We start from the raw sequence: 15124 nt of genomic DNA, 5'->3' as shown, positions 1-15124 counted from the left end.
TAGACTTGTTTTGCATGGCTAAACATTGATGACATTTTGCTGTGCTGATTCGGAGGGAATGGATCAAGCATTATAGAATCCGGTAACAGGGAAAGTGCCAAAGAAATCCAAGGCGATAGCCAGTCATGTAAGGAAAAGCATGCATTGATTTGGCGTTTTGCTCTGGACAATAAGGTGTTGATGGGCCATGGGATTTTATTACAGTGCCAAGATTAAGCCATAGACTTGGAATGAAGAATGTGTGGCCCTATTGATGTTATTGGACGCCAACTCCCATCAACCCCAGCCACTATCATCTGTAGATAGCATGTTAGTGGTCAGGGATTATGGAAGTTACAGTCCAAAAAGCATCTGGAGGGCCACTGGTTCCCCATAGGCAGTGGTCCAAGATGAGCTAAGAGCAGGAGTTTTGAGATGAGGCACAACAACAGGTGAGGGGGGAGAGACTTTGCAATGGCTTTTTCCACCTACCTTGTGCCTCTCTCCAGCTCCAGGAGCTTTTCCCAGACCATGACTTCAAGAACAATAGAAGCAGCTGGGAAGAGAGAAGAGTTTAGGGATATTAAAATAATAATAATTTTATAGGTTGTATTTCCTTGTTTCTCAATTTGATCCTTTTACATATTTTTTAATGCTTTGTGACCAGCCATTATTTTTATTGATTATAGTTTAGTAAAGTGTAAACTGTTTAATTATTATTTGCTGGTATTTAATTTTACTGTTTACTATTATTTTCTAGTGGGTTATTGAATGGAAGGCAGGGATGGGCTTAATTTTGCCAGCCAGCAGATATGTATCAGGACCTAAACAGTTTCCTATTCCAGCATCTCTCCTGTCGATGGAAAGTGGAAACTGTAGGTAACAGCTTTCAGAACACTGTGCTGATTTCATAGTTGTGGAATTAAATTTAGTTGGTTGCATTTTGCTTCTTCCCACTATGTAGTAGTGTTTCCCAAAAGATTTTATGGTATGGTGCACTTCCTGACTTAATGCATGATCAGAAGAAATGTACAAAGCTACAGAAGTTGTTTGTGATTCGAGGACCCGATCCCCGCTTGGGGAATAAAGACACGTGGACACAGTATGTAAGGTTAGTGGGTAAGGAAAAGGCCACAACTTCATTGATTACAGCATGTGAAAAGGTATTGGCTTAGGCTTTGGACCACGGAACCTTAGACTCTACCCACTCGGAGAGGGGTGAGTCTGAGGAGGGGTTAACCACCAGTAGGGGGAGCCTGTTGATGCTAATACAACTATAGGCTCTCTCCTGATGTCACCGAGGGTCATGCCATGGCCCCCCGCCACACAGGCATCGGACAGGATCCACAACCTCCAGATTCCTTTAGCGGAATACCCAAAATTGTCAGGGAAGGCGATGGCCACACCTTGCCCCCCGAAACACCAACAACACATTCCAATGCCTAACCTCCAAATACCACGGAAGTTGTGATGGTTGCTATGAGGTAGATGAAAAAAACCAAGGGGCCAGGCCAATTTAGCCAATTGGGGAAAAACTCCTACCAGGCCCCTTGGTTAAACAGGGCGACCAACCAGAGGTCCATAGCGAAGTCTCAGGAAAGCTAACCTAAAGGGAGTGGAGGGTGGGTGACTCGAAGAAAATGTGTGTGCAATGGCGGGGATGGCTAGCGCAGCCGCGTTTGAGCAGCAAGCCACGCCACAACCGAGCTTCCCTATTGGGTGCCCAACCGGGGAGGGGCGTGGTGCGCCAGCCCTGGAGGTGAAGCAGGAATCGTCTCCCGCTCACAACCCCTCCCCTCCTGGAAGAGGAGAGGCTTTCCCCCAGAATTTTACCAGTTCTGTCATGTAGTCAAATAGCTGCCATTATAGCCATGTTCAGGTGTTCTAATGAATGTTCTAGCTTTGCCTCCCTGTTGGCATCATCCTCCATGGATTTGTGTTGTGTGAAGGGTAGTTCATGGGTATATTTTTATATTTTTTCCTGTTTTACAATATACCTGCTATGTGGAGTCTTGGAATAATCTCTCTCCCCTTGAGGGACCTTTCTGGGCTCATCTGGCAAAGGTGTGAAGCAATTCTTGTGCTTTATCTTTACTCCTGTTTGCAGCCATCAAATTTTATGACAGTTTGTTGTTTATGTAAATATACTGCAGACAAGGAAGGAGGCAGGGCAGTGCAGAGATTAGGTTTGATGGTACAATGAGCAGAGTAGGTTCAGCATCTCAGTGAAATGAATAACAACCAGAGACGAAGTCCTGTTTTTATCTGCATTGAACACATTTCATCCAAGTGTGTTAATATATTAAATAATGTGCCACATCTTTGTGAATCTGTTTGTCTGCCTTCACCTTCTCAATTCTTTTGCTAGTGCAGATAGGACAGGTACTGGCTGAAAGCTGAGAAAGAGGGGAAGGCAATGGCTTTCTCTTGAGATAGCCCTGCCAACATCCTTTTCCCACTTAGTACTGCTTTCCTTTGGGGTGAAAACAGTCCATTTGTAGCATCGTTGGCTATTTCGCCAATTGCCCCCCTCACCTCAGTCCTATTTTCATGGCTGGCAACTAACACATTTCAGACAACGCTTCTCAGACTGAGGAAAATGGTGAAGACTGTCATAGTTAAAAGGCCTGAAAGCAAGGGAACAAGAAGAAAGTGGGCATACTGTGGTGGTGAGCTCAACAGCCCATCTTTGTGGAAACATAACTGCGTGACTGTTCTGCCAATCATAGTTGCTGAATAAGCATGCTTTTGAGTGAAGATCTCACATAATTTCACATATGTTCATAACAATCCCACACCATGTTGCATTTATCTGCAATTTTTAAAAATTGTGTGTGAAAATATGGGTGTGTGTTTAAAGAGATGTTCTAAAGCATTTTCCTGCAAAATAAAATATTTCTAAATGTATTATATCTCAAAATACATTTTAAAGCTAAGAACTGCATTGCAATATTCATAGAAGTTTGAAATCTGAAGGAAAGCTATGTTCTGATCTGTAGTCAATTTTTAGCTCTCTGAAAACTATTGTCTCTTTCCAGGTTTGCATTTTCCTGCTCCCCTCAGTATCCCACCAGTTATTGTCGCTGAGCTAACATGACAGGCTTTACTCAAACACCTGCTGGGCTTTCTTTATATGACAATTTTTCCATCTGTTTGTTCCCCAGGAAGGGCTTAAACATTCCTCCACAGAAAGGAAGCTGGCTTAGAAGCAAAGCCTGACACACTCTCTAGAGTTTTGAGTCTAGGGAAAGCATAATTACTATTAATGAAAATTATGAATCATTGAAAAATGCTCCGATGTATTGCAGTGGTTCTGTGCTCCTCTGAGTCCTCCTACTTTCCCCCTGGTACATCTGGGAATGCAGTGCTTTATAAAAATGCAAAATCATCAGACCCGGAGGCTGCAACAGCTACAGACTTAGTAGCAATCTTGAAAATTCTGGTGTGTCCAATATTATGAATTAATTCTTAGAATAAATATAGCCCTCTGGTTCTGTTTTCATAATCACTTAGTCAGTTTATAGACTTTAGATTTATTTTCTCTTTTTTTAACAGAATGCTACATTATCATTTCATCCAGGCATTGAAAATACTACAGGCAATAGCTTAGGGCAGTTTCACACCTTACATGGCTTTACCAATTCTGGGAATGTCCCAGCAGTACCAGGGCAGTTGAGAGGTATGAGATAGCATGGGGAGCTCTGGTGCACATAAATCTTTGAATGTGAACTGAGGCTGTTACGGGTGACTACATACCCTCCAACATTTCTCCAATGAAAATAGGGACCTCGTATTCCATTAAAAACAATTTTACTATTCATATCCTTCCCATCTGTCTGGGTTGCTCCAACCACTCTGGCGGCTTCCAACATAAAAAATAAAATAAAAAAATTAAGCATTTTAAAAGTTCCGTATGCAGGGCTGCCTTCAGATGACTTGTGGGTTGGATAACACCACACCCTCCAACATTTCTCCAATAAAAATAGGGACATCCTAAGGGAAGGCAGGACATTCCAGGATCAAATCAGAAACCGGGATAGCTTCTGTAGATAGGGACACTTGAAGGGTCTGTGACTAGGAGTTATTTGTCATAGTAGTAGTAGTAGTAGTAGTAGTAGTAGTTTTCAGGTTTTACATTTCCACATTAACATCTTTAATTGTATCCATACATTCAATGACTTCCCTCCTTCCCCTTCCAAGGTTCTTTTAATTTACCTGTAATTCCTGCATATTCTTGTATCTCTCTCTATACTACCTTTTCCAAAGAAGATGTAAAGGTGTAGGAGTTTCTGCAAGTATCCTGTAGGCATGGTTACAAGCCCAGTTGTTCCAGCATTGGCCTAGCTGAGCACCTTCTCTGTTGCCTTCTCCATGATAGCTTCACCTTTGGGGTCAGGCTACATTCACCATCCCCTTTAGAACAGGGAAACTCTTTCCTTTCCCATCTGTATGGCTGGGAAGCTCCTTCAATTAGGAAATGGTGCCCAGTCCTTGCACTCCTGGCATGTCACTCAGTATCTAGTTCAGGCATCCCCAACCTGCAGCCCTCCACATGTTTTGGCCTACAACTCCCATGATCCCTAGCTAATTGGACCAGTGGTCAGGGATGATGGGAATTGTAGTCCAAAACATCTGGCGGGCCAAAGGTTGGGGGTGCTTGGTTTAGTTGCAGTGGGGTGCTGGGAGTCAAAGTTGAATAACATCTAGATGGTATAATGTTAGCTCTCCCCCATCTAGCTAAATCATTGCCTTTACATAAATTTTCAGTTGCATGATAAGTGAACAGACTGATTACATGAACTAGGATTACTTGTGTCAGATCCAGGTCACGTGTGATGAAGGATGGCATATAAACTGAAATTATATTCAGGTGTTGTTGTTTGCAATATTACTCTCCAAAAAAATAATGTGTGGCGTGGTTTGAGACTGCCTAGGCAGATTCTAGAGCAAAGGATATAATGGAAATAATTTTATAATAATTTTTTTAAAAAATAATAATTACCATTGTATTGTATAATGGTTAACTACTTTTAGTAGGTGCATGGGAACTCTATAACAGCCTGTTATAATTTAAAAGAACTTTTTTTTACACTGTAGAGTGTTCTAAAAGCTAATCTGTACTCAGTTTTGAAAGTGAACGTAAAATAACATTATTATATTTGTGTTTGCTTGCTGCGCTTGAAGACAGGCTAGTGGCCTAAGCTAATCCACTTAGAACCTGACTTCCACAGTAAATTAGTATTAGATTAGTTTTTCTTAATAGTCACACCATTTCATGCAAATATTCAATGGAAATATTCACATTATTTTACTTCAGAGTCATTACTGTGGCATAAATGCCATGCAGGGTTACCTCCACCCTCTGAGTTTGTTGTCACAATAATTCACATGGATTTGAAATTCCACTCTAATTTATTTATTTTTTAATCCAAGTTGAGACAAAACTCTCCAATTTTGTTTGGTTTGGGGTTTTGGAGACTAGGGCCTAACAATTTAGCAGAGTAAACATTTTCCTGGAAGTTTTCTCTGAGCTGTTTGAACTGTTGCAAAGGTCGTGAGTAAAAAAATGTTTGGCCTGACCCTGGGCTGGGGTGGAGGGGAGAACTTAGATTTTACAAATAGTGGCTTGGCTCTAGATGACCCCTTCCATGCATGGAAGGGCTTTCCCTGAGTTAGCAGCAAGATCCTTGTGTGAGAAAAGAGATACCTCAGGATGCATGCATGTAGTAAGTCAGTGGTGTACAAAGTCTTATGATAGCTCTTCTACAACTGGGTGCAGAATAGTGCCACTGCCAGAACTTCTTTCATTATGTTTCTGCATCCAACCTAAATCGTGTGTGTGTGTGTGTGTGTGTGTGTGTGTGTGTGTGTGTGTAAATATTCTGCTTGATATCATGGCTTCCTCGGCTTGATTCTTAGACACCATTTCCTTCCCTTCTGCTTTTTTTTTTATCCCTCCTGCATTAGTGGCCTTGCAAAATGGGTATGTGATGGTATCACCAAGGGCAAAGTAAATTTACAAGCAGTTTTTATAAGAAATGTTGAGGAACAGAAAGTGAGGCTGAGATTTTTGGCACAATCCTTTGTAGACATAATAAAGGCATAAGGAATGGGCACGGTTAATGTTCTCTGTTACTGATAAGTCTGTCAACAGATTCAAAGTTCATTTGTTTTTTAGTTTCTCAAGTAGTTCTTTTTTAATCAATCACTGGGTTAAGGTTTAAACAAATGTGCATATTACCAAGATTTCAATACCAGTGCCATTTTGATATATCAAGGGCAGTATGAGGCAGTTTAAGTATGTCATCAGGAAAGGGGGCCTGATGACATTTTAATTTTCATTCCCTGTTGCAGAAATACACCACTTCAAAAAAACCCACATTAAAATTGTCCCCCAAAAATTAATCTGCTGAAGGTTTGTTTGATTAATTTAGGGATTCAAGCTTGCTGCCGTACTTCTGCATCCACTTTGGCATGTGAATGACAAGGAAATTACAGTGGGGTGTATGGGAATCTTGTGCTAGTGCAGTACCTCTATTAATGCAAATAGTACATTTCCCGCTGACCTTTCTCTCCTATTAGTCTGCTGGCCAAAGAAGATGGGAGTCTACTGGGGCTGGGCTCAGGGTGCTACAAGTCTTGAATAAATCTACAGTGGTGCCCCGCAAGACGAACGCCTCGCAAGACGAAAAACCCGCTAGACGAAAGGGTTTTCCGTTTTGGAGGCGCTTCGCAAAACGGATTTCCCTATGGGCTTGCTTTGCAAGAAGAAAGCCCATAGGGAAATCTCCGGGGACCTCTTTTAAATGCTAGCGGTGGGAAGCAAAGCCTCCCCCCCGGCCTTCAGAAGAGGTCCAGGAAGGCCGGTGGGGGCGAAAGGCTTTGCTCCCCACCACCAGCATTTTAAAAGCAGTCCGGGATAGCAGGGAAGCGCTTCCCGCTATCCCGGATGGCTTTTGAAGGCAGGCGGGGGGGAGCAAAGACTTTTGCTCCCCGCCCGCCTTCAGAAGAGGTCCTGGACCTCTTCTGAAGGCGGGCGGGGGGCAAAAGTCTTTGCTCCCCCCTGCCTGCCTTCCGGGAGAGCGGAGAAACGCAGCGCTGCATTTCTCCGCTCTCCCGGGAAGGCAGGCAGGGGGGAGCAAAGACTTTTGCCCCCCGCCGGCCTTCAGAAGAGGTTGGGGGACAGACTGTCCCCAGACCTGGTCTGAGGGCGGTTTCCATAGGAACGCATTAATTGATTTTTAATGCATTCCTATGGGAAACCGTGCTTCGCAAGACGAAAAACTCGCAAGACGAAAAGACTTGCGGAACAAATTAATTTCGTCTTGCGAGGCACCACTGTAGTGTGCTGAATTATCCTATCTCCGCCCTCCCCAAACAATCCTGTTGTGTACCTCAAATAGGCATATGAAGTAGTAAACCTACAGCAATGCCAAGCCCTAAGTTTTCATGTGGTGACATTTATTAAACATAATATTAAGGGGAAAGGGTGCTGAAGAGAGTGACCTCAATGATGGAAAATCAATTCAGCAGGGAAGAACAGATGCTACCAGACAAGTTGAACTTATTGTCAAATCCAGGAGCTCAAGGTCATGAACTGCGGCTAATGGAGGATCAAATCCTATGGGACTATTGATGGAATTCCTTTACCTTGACAGACAGTAGTTAAGAAAAGGAATCGACAAGGAGGGAGGCAAAAAATAATGTAAGAATAGGTTCAAGAGTTCTTCTTGTTGTTTATTCAAAACAGATTTATAGAAAGTTTGGCGTTCTATGTTGAAAATTTTCAATAAAAATACTTACAAAAGGTGTGCGGGGGGGTGTGTGGATAGAATAAGCTTACAACAGTTTCCATTCCACCCTTCAAGAGCTCAGATTTTAACTATCCTACTAGTCAGGTGTCCCCCCCCCACACACACAACACCCCTGTGTGATGGATTAGACTGAAATAGAGTGACTGGTCCAACATCTAACAACATTATCCCTCCTCCACCCCACCCCACCCCCAGATGGAAGCCTTTTGTAACAGAAGGGTAAATGGAAGAATGATTGACAGCAGAGGACTTGGAATGGAAGAAGGAGTGAGTGACAGGGAGAAGAACGTCAGTTAGGAATGAGTAGTTGGAGGAGGAGAGGGGAGAGAGAGAAAGAGATACAGAGAGGAATCAGAGAAGAAGAAAAAATGAAGTTTATTCCTTTTCAACTCTGGCTCCCAAAAAAAGCTCAACAACTATCACTGCCAGTTTTTTTAATACTGTGAGTAGATCTCAGTCTCTTGGGAGTTGGACATCCCTGTTTTAGATTAATCAGTTTTAACTGTAAGGACTTCGTATATTGGACCAGTACCTGTTCTGAATGTTATGGCCCTTACTTAAATTCAGGTTTAACAATCTGTTTTCTGTTTTGGGTAGTTTAGCAGGCATATTTATCTCACCCAACATGTGAAATCAGACTGGTCCGTGTCTGTTGGCAAAGGGAGACTTCTCTGCAAGTCAGTAGGTGTTGGCAACCAGTATCTAAGGTAAGTCTGCACTCTGCATACCTCAAATCTAACTGTCACAGAGACCATTGGGGGAGGGGGGAGATGCAATTTTCCAATTTCAAAAGAATTGTATCTCATTCTTATCTTTAAAACAAAAAAGTTACATGCACCAGTTCCATGGGAAAATAAAGCAGGATAATCTAATGTTGACTTCAGTTGGTCTTGGAAATATACAGGGGATTTATGCCTCTTAAATGGGATTGGGACCAGAATCTGGCTTGTCTTGAGCAGCACTGCAAAGGTGTAAGAGCAATGTTGAAGTGATGTATTTTTTATGAGAGCTGAAATATTTATAGATAGCAGTAGCTGAGCCAGCCATAGAAGGGGAGAGTTCAAAGGAGCTGCTTCAAACTTAGTAGATGAACAGATAAAAGCTATTACTATTCTGGCAGTTCATCATGTATGTAGTGATGGGCCTTAGTTAAAATCCAGAGACAAATAGGATCTAACTTAAGAAGGGAGAGTTCTCTTGTGATTTCAGTTGCCTACTCAAGCATCAGTTCATATGGGGAAATAGTTCTTAGGTTATACTACTGCAGGTATGTGGGGGGAATCATGTGATCAAATTCATCCAATTGTGCATATGTCACAGAGAAGGGTTCGGCCATAGTTTTCTTCCTTGCCATACTTATTTTCTTTGTGCAGGGATTTTATGGAAAAGCATTCAAAGTTAAACTCCCTTAGCAAAAGGTTTGGTTTGTGATCTGTTGTTTTGTTGTTGTTTTTTTCTGCACTGGCCACAAACCACAATTTGATAAAGCCAGTGTACATAGATTTAAGCTATTGGATCCTGAATCCAGTAAATCCAAGTGATCTGCTGGAAGTGATTTGTGGAGCCAATATGGCAAAATACTCTTAAATCCATGAGTTCTTGTTTAACTGCACAGCTTCCATAGTTCTTCTTTTGCATAAAATGACATGAGAAAGTTGGGCCAAATATTGCTGTTCAGTCGCTTCTGCTGCTAAGGCAATCTTGGATTTTCTATAAGGTGACCTTTTCCATAAGGTGAAGATTGCCTGGGGAGGGGAGAGATAGATACGTTCTGAGTGTTTGAAAAGAAATTGATTTACTTTGGAGAGTGAGTAGGTTATGTCCTAACATGCCTGATACTGCTATTTTGTAACTGGAACTTGAGTTGAGTGTGTGTGCACTCATCCTTCTTCAGATTGTTTCCTACACATCTTGAATAGATGCATTCAAAATAGGGCTTCAGAGGTGGGGTCATGTGATGCGTTGTGGCCATATATCAAATGCATGATGATAGAATCTGAATAGTAGTTGCAGTGATGTTTGGTGATATTTGTAGCTTATGTGAAATCTCCAGATGGGTAAGTGAAACCCCAAAAAAGTGTTACACCTTCGGATACATCCAAATTTTAACTAATTCATTTTTCAGATATGTCACATTCAAACACTCATTTGTTCAAATTGCTTTGAGCTCTGGATGACTCAGAAGAGGGAACCATATTTTAATGTCCAAACGTCACATTTCCTGATGAGAATTATGTGGCGGCAATTTCAAAATACAGTTTTCCCATACCTTTATGCTAAAGCATTTAAACTAAATAAGGAGGGTTCCTTCCCCCCCCCCTTGCTAAATAGATATGTTTTTTCTCATTGTGGAGCTGCACTGTAGCAGCTCATTGTTTGCACACTGATCACATATGGAACATGTATGTATTTCTTTAAAAATCAGATTAATGCACAAATATGATGCAATGAAATATGAACATGTGAAATTGACACTGAATGGAAATATACTGATCCATCCCTTATATAGCCAGTGAATGTCATGTGCATATTTACAAATATAGACTCAGAGAAGCACATCACTTGCTGTGTTCTATAGACTTTGTGCTGTGTTCTCATGAGACATTAAAACAGAGTACGAATATTGTCACAGTGGTTAATGAAGTAATGTACCATGAAAGCTAACACTGGCAGTGTTTGAACTGAATATTTCTCACACAGGGTTTAGATTTGCTTTTAATAAAAGAGAGCATGTACAGAATGGCTCCTTAAATGTGCTTATTAAACAACAGCTGCTTGCTGTATATGATTAAGGTTTTGTTTTTAAAAATCCAATAGGCTAATCAGTAAACATACAAACTGTGTTGGTTTTCAAATATTCCTTAATGTTTGTTAACATATGCATTTGCCTTACTCTCCTGAAGATTTAATAAGATGTTTAAGAAATGAAGAAGTAGACAGATATGAACTGCAAAGACATTCTGGGCAAAGCAGAAGAACTTGAGCCCAAATTAGTAATGCAGAATAATGTTAATCACAGCTGCCATTCATAACCAAGAAGAACATTTTGAGTGTCTCTATGTTGCCACTTGTTAATGACAGATGAAGCAGTCATCACATAAATTCAAATGATAAAGTGTAAGTACAGATTGTAACTTGGCACATGGCACCAATAATGTCAGGAAGTATGGAAAGAGTTTATTTGAAGAGCTTGTCAGCGAAAAACAACAGTACAATAAAAGAGAAGGTACCAGCAGATAGCCATTGTAATACTAATTAATTGCTATTTGATGTAGTAAAACCAAGGTTTAAGAGGAGAGTATTTTCAACTGATAACATACTCTAATTACTATTAGAAATAGATCACAGTAATCCCAACTACAGAAAAATTGAATTGCCACTTTGGGTGGTTGAAAACTTGAGTGCAAATCCTTTGAAAGGTCCTGGTATTTCTAGCTCTGAAGATAAGCTATACTTATCAGACGAAGAGGCTAGGGCACTGTGGCACAGAGGAAAAGAATGAATTTGGAAAACTTTTGATACTGTCTCCACTCAGAAAAATGGAGCCCATTGAGTGACTTTGAGGCAGTCACTTTATCCTAACCTAATCATCTTCATCAGGTTGTTGTGAAAGAGAAAAGCAAATAGTTCCAGGTACAACTGGAACATGCAACAAATTTATTGTAGCGTGGAACGCTCTTTTTCCAAGTTTCAGTCAGCCAACCATCCCTTCCTCCCCAATACAGCAAATCCTCTCACCTGGTTTTCCACTCACCCACAGCATACACTCAGCAGTTTGTGGTCACTTAGCATGCTCAGTACTCATTGGGCTGTATGTGATGTTCCCTTGCCTTTGTTCTGTAAATATTTTGTGTACTTCAGCAAAACCTGCTTGTGCATGGGTAATGCTGTTTTGACTATATAAACAACTACACTCATGCCTGAATATCAGGAATGATGTTCCCCTGAGGATCTAAGGAGTATAGCAGGTTACATATGTAATAAATAAATATTCTAAAGCATCTGACAGCTAGTCACAGTATCCAAACATGCAACCCTTTAAAAAGTGCCCAGTCCCAGCTAAAATAAGCCCAGGTGAAATATAAAGGAAGCAGGTCAGGGAGATGGATAAAGCGCACAGCTGGGGCAGCGAAGGAGGTTTTATGCACTTTAAGATTGCAGATAGTAAAGCAAGAGTGGGGGGGAGGGAGAGAGAAAGGACCTTCAGTACCTTGGACAGCTCCCCAAGAAGAGACAGCACATTCTGACAAATGCTGGATGCTAACTGAACTCTTGCATATACCAAACAACCTCAGCCTGTCTTTCCCATTATTATTATTATTATTATTATTATTTATTTGTACCCCAGCCACTCTGGGCGGCTTCCAACAAAGATTAAAAATACATCAAAATGTCACACATTAAAAACTTCCCTGAACAGGGCTGTCTTCAGATGTCTTCTAAATGTCAGGTAGTTGTTTATCTCTTTGACATCTGATGGAAGGGCGTTCCACAGGGCAGGCGCCACTACCGAGAAGGCCCTCTGCCTGGTTCCCTATAGCTTTGCTTTTCATAGCGAGGGAACCACCAGAAGGCCCTCGGCCCGGGACCTCAGAGTCCGGGCTGGATGATGGGGGTGGAGACACTCCTTCAGGTATACTGGACCAAGGCCATTTAGGGCTTTAAAGGTCAACCCCAACACCCCTTGCTGCAGAATGAAGACCTTTAACTTATACTTTTTGGGAAAGGGCTGTACCAAATAGTCTGGGTGACCATGATGTCCATTTCAACCCCACCCCTTACAGTGAAGGCTTTAGGGGAACGTGGGAAGGAGTTCCCTCTCATTTCTTCACAGTTATGAAGGCTAAATGAGAAGGTTCACACTTACATCCTGAATGTATAGCCAGATAACTTAGGGGACAGATCATGTCCCAGAAGGCTTGAGATGTAATCAAGAACAGTTTCAGGTTAAGTACGGACCCCTGGAACAAATTAAGTACTTAACCTGAGGTACCACTGTAATATAAAATAACCATGCACACCTTTTAATGCCATTTTAGTGTGAAATATGTTTAGCATATGTTAAACCTTCTCTTCGTTTTGAATTCCAATACCTAAAACTTTTGTGTCCCACAGATATCTCTCTTACCTAAGGCATGTTAAGCATCTGGCTAATGGGGGAACCTTTTGGTGTTCCAGGCATGTGGGAACTGATATGTTGAATCTCTTCAGCTGCTTCTAACCTTGCAGTTAGCCTTCTGCCAAGCTTCCACCCCCTTTCAGTTCTTATTTAGCACTGCAAAACAACAAATTGTACATTATATTCTAACAGCACAATACAAACCCAAAATCCATCAGGACAAGAGAGTTTGGATTCAGTGGTTCTTGAGTTCTCCTCATCCGAGGTCAGTCGAGGCATAGCCAGCCTGGCCAGACCCAGTTGGTAGAACTGAAGTTTCTACACACAACAATAATTCCATTCTCTATCCAAGCAAGCCAGGGGCATTGTGACAGTTCAGTGTCACATTACTGCCAGGCAAAGGTGCTTGAAAAGGGATGTGGTCTAGAGCAGTGTTTCCCAACCTTGGGCCTCCAGCTGTTTTTGAACTACAATTCCCATCATCCCTGACCACTGGTCTTGCTAGCTAGGGATGATGGGAGTTGTAGTCCAAAAACAGCTGGAGGCCCAAGGTTGGGAAACACTGGTCTAGAGAGACCTAGAGGGCTGTCTTTGGCCCCCAGGCCTGTGGTTCGCCACCTATGGTGTAGGTTCTTTCTACATTCAAGAGCTGCTTCTGCTGTCCTGACTTGTTGAGCATTGGAACTCAGTAGCTCCTGCTATCTTGACAACCTGCAATGGAGTTTGTGGGTATTGTTTTGGCAGAACATAGAAAGCTGCCTCATACTGTGACAGACCAAAGAAACTTAGTATTTTCCATGCCAGTGATGGGGGATGTTTTGCTTGCCAGATGTTGTTGGAGTCCAGTTCCCAGTAGGCCCTTCTAGCATGGCCAGTGACCAGGGCTGGTGGGAGTTTCTGTCTAACAACATCCAAGGGTCCCTGGTCTACATTGCCTGACAGTGATTCTTCAGGATTTCAAAACGAAGCCATTCCCAGTCCTATTTGGGGATGCCTAGCAGAGAACCTGGGACCATTTGCATGCGAACTGTGTGTTCCACTACTCCAATATCAGCCCTTCCCTAGAGGGAAATAAGGGGATAATAGAGTAGAATGAATCACGAGGCCGTGGAAGGGAAATAGATATCTTGGCCACGTTGTGCTTTCTTTCTGGATACATTTTAAAAATTACACCTCTGCTACTTTCCCCATCAAGATTATGAACTCAGTAACCCTATCTTTTCCAAAGAAATCTTTTGCTGCTTGAGATTTTAATGTTAGAGTGAGCTATATGGGTTTTAAAGTGCCTTTTTACGTAGCACAGCAGTGCAGTGCGGGCTGCTTTCCCAAAAGTTTATCCCATGGCACCATTTGTAAATCTTTTGGCTACAATCCTGTGCATTGTTTCCTAGAAGTAAACCCCACTGAACGCAATGGGACTTACTTCTGAGCAGACATGCATAGTCATGCAGTGTTTAAGGGTCATTTCCTTGGTAGGGTATGTGTTTCATGGGGGAAGATACTGGTGGACCTTTAAATGTTAAAATACACCCATGGAATAAACCCACAGCAAAGCAACCTCCATAATGCTGCTGGATATATTTAATGGGCATCTAATATCAATGTAATTGATTGCACTTGGGTGTCCCTTCACATATTTAGTGAATACAACCTATTCTTTGTAAACCGCTTAGAGGTTTTATTTACAGTTAAGCTGTATGCAAATGCTGTTAGACAAAACAAATCAACTGAGCTTTTTGTGTGAGTTGAGCTTTTAAAGCTGGGCCCTATGGATGTTTAAATGCATCTAGGGCAGGCATAGGCATACTCGGCCTTCCAGATGTTTTGGGACTACAACTCCCACCATCCCTAGCTAACAGGACCAGTGGTCAGGGATGATGGGGATTGTAGTCCCAAAACATCTGGAGGGCCGAGTTTGATCTAGGGTTTTCCATCAGTTTACTCTTCAGCAATCTTCCATAGTAAATTTCCACCAACCCAGCAATTTTGGAGAGTGCCTTGTGATTTAGGGGGTTGCTGCAGAGAAAATGCCACAGAGTAGCCTAGTGTGAGAATACAATTTCTTGTGTGTGTGTTATTAATTCTCCCTAGATTCATCTTTATAAAGAGCAATCATTTTTAGCCAATGCTGCTGGTTAAAAAATATATATTCTGAGCTTGTGCAAGTGTTTGGCTGGATTGCAGTTTAAATACCTGTAAACAAACAACCAAG

The 15124-nt window shown here is 41.9% G+C and overlaps 1 long non-coding RNA gene across 1 annotated transcript in view; it reads right to left on the bottom strand.

Annotated features, from left to right (window-relative positions):
• Positions 1-469: 469 nt before the first annotated feature.
• Positions 470-15124, bottom strand: part of LOC309371323 — a 93546-nt gene continuing 78891 nt past the window's right edge. The window contains exon 3 of the long non-coding RNA XR_014169049.1: positions 470-535. This is a non-coding gene — a long non-coding RNA (uncharacterized lncRNA). The remainder of the gene's footprint in view (positions 536-15124) is intronic.

Source organism: Podarcis melisellensis, assembly GCF_964234715.1.
Source record: "Podarcis melisellensis genome assembly, chromosome: 5".
NCBI classification, from domain to species: domain Eukaryota; kingdom Metazoa; phylum Chordata; class Lepidosauria; order Squamata; family Lacertidae; genus Podarcis; species Podarcis melisellensis.
Note: the sequence above shows the minus strand (reverse complement) of the source record. Positions and strands in the feature narration are given on the sequence as shown.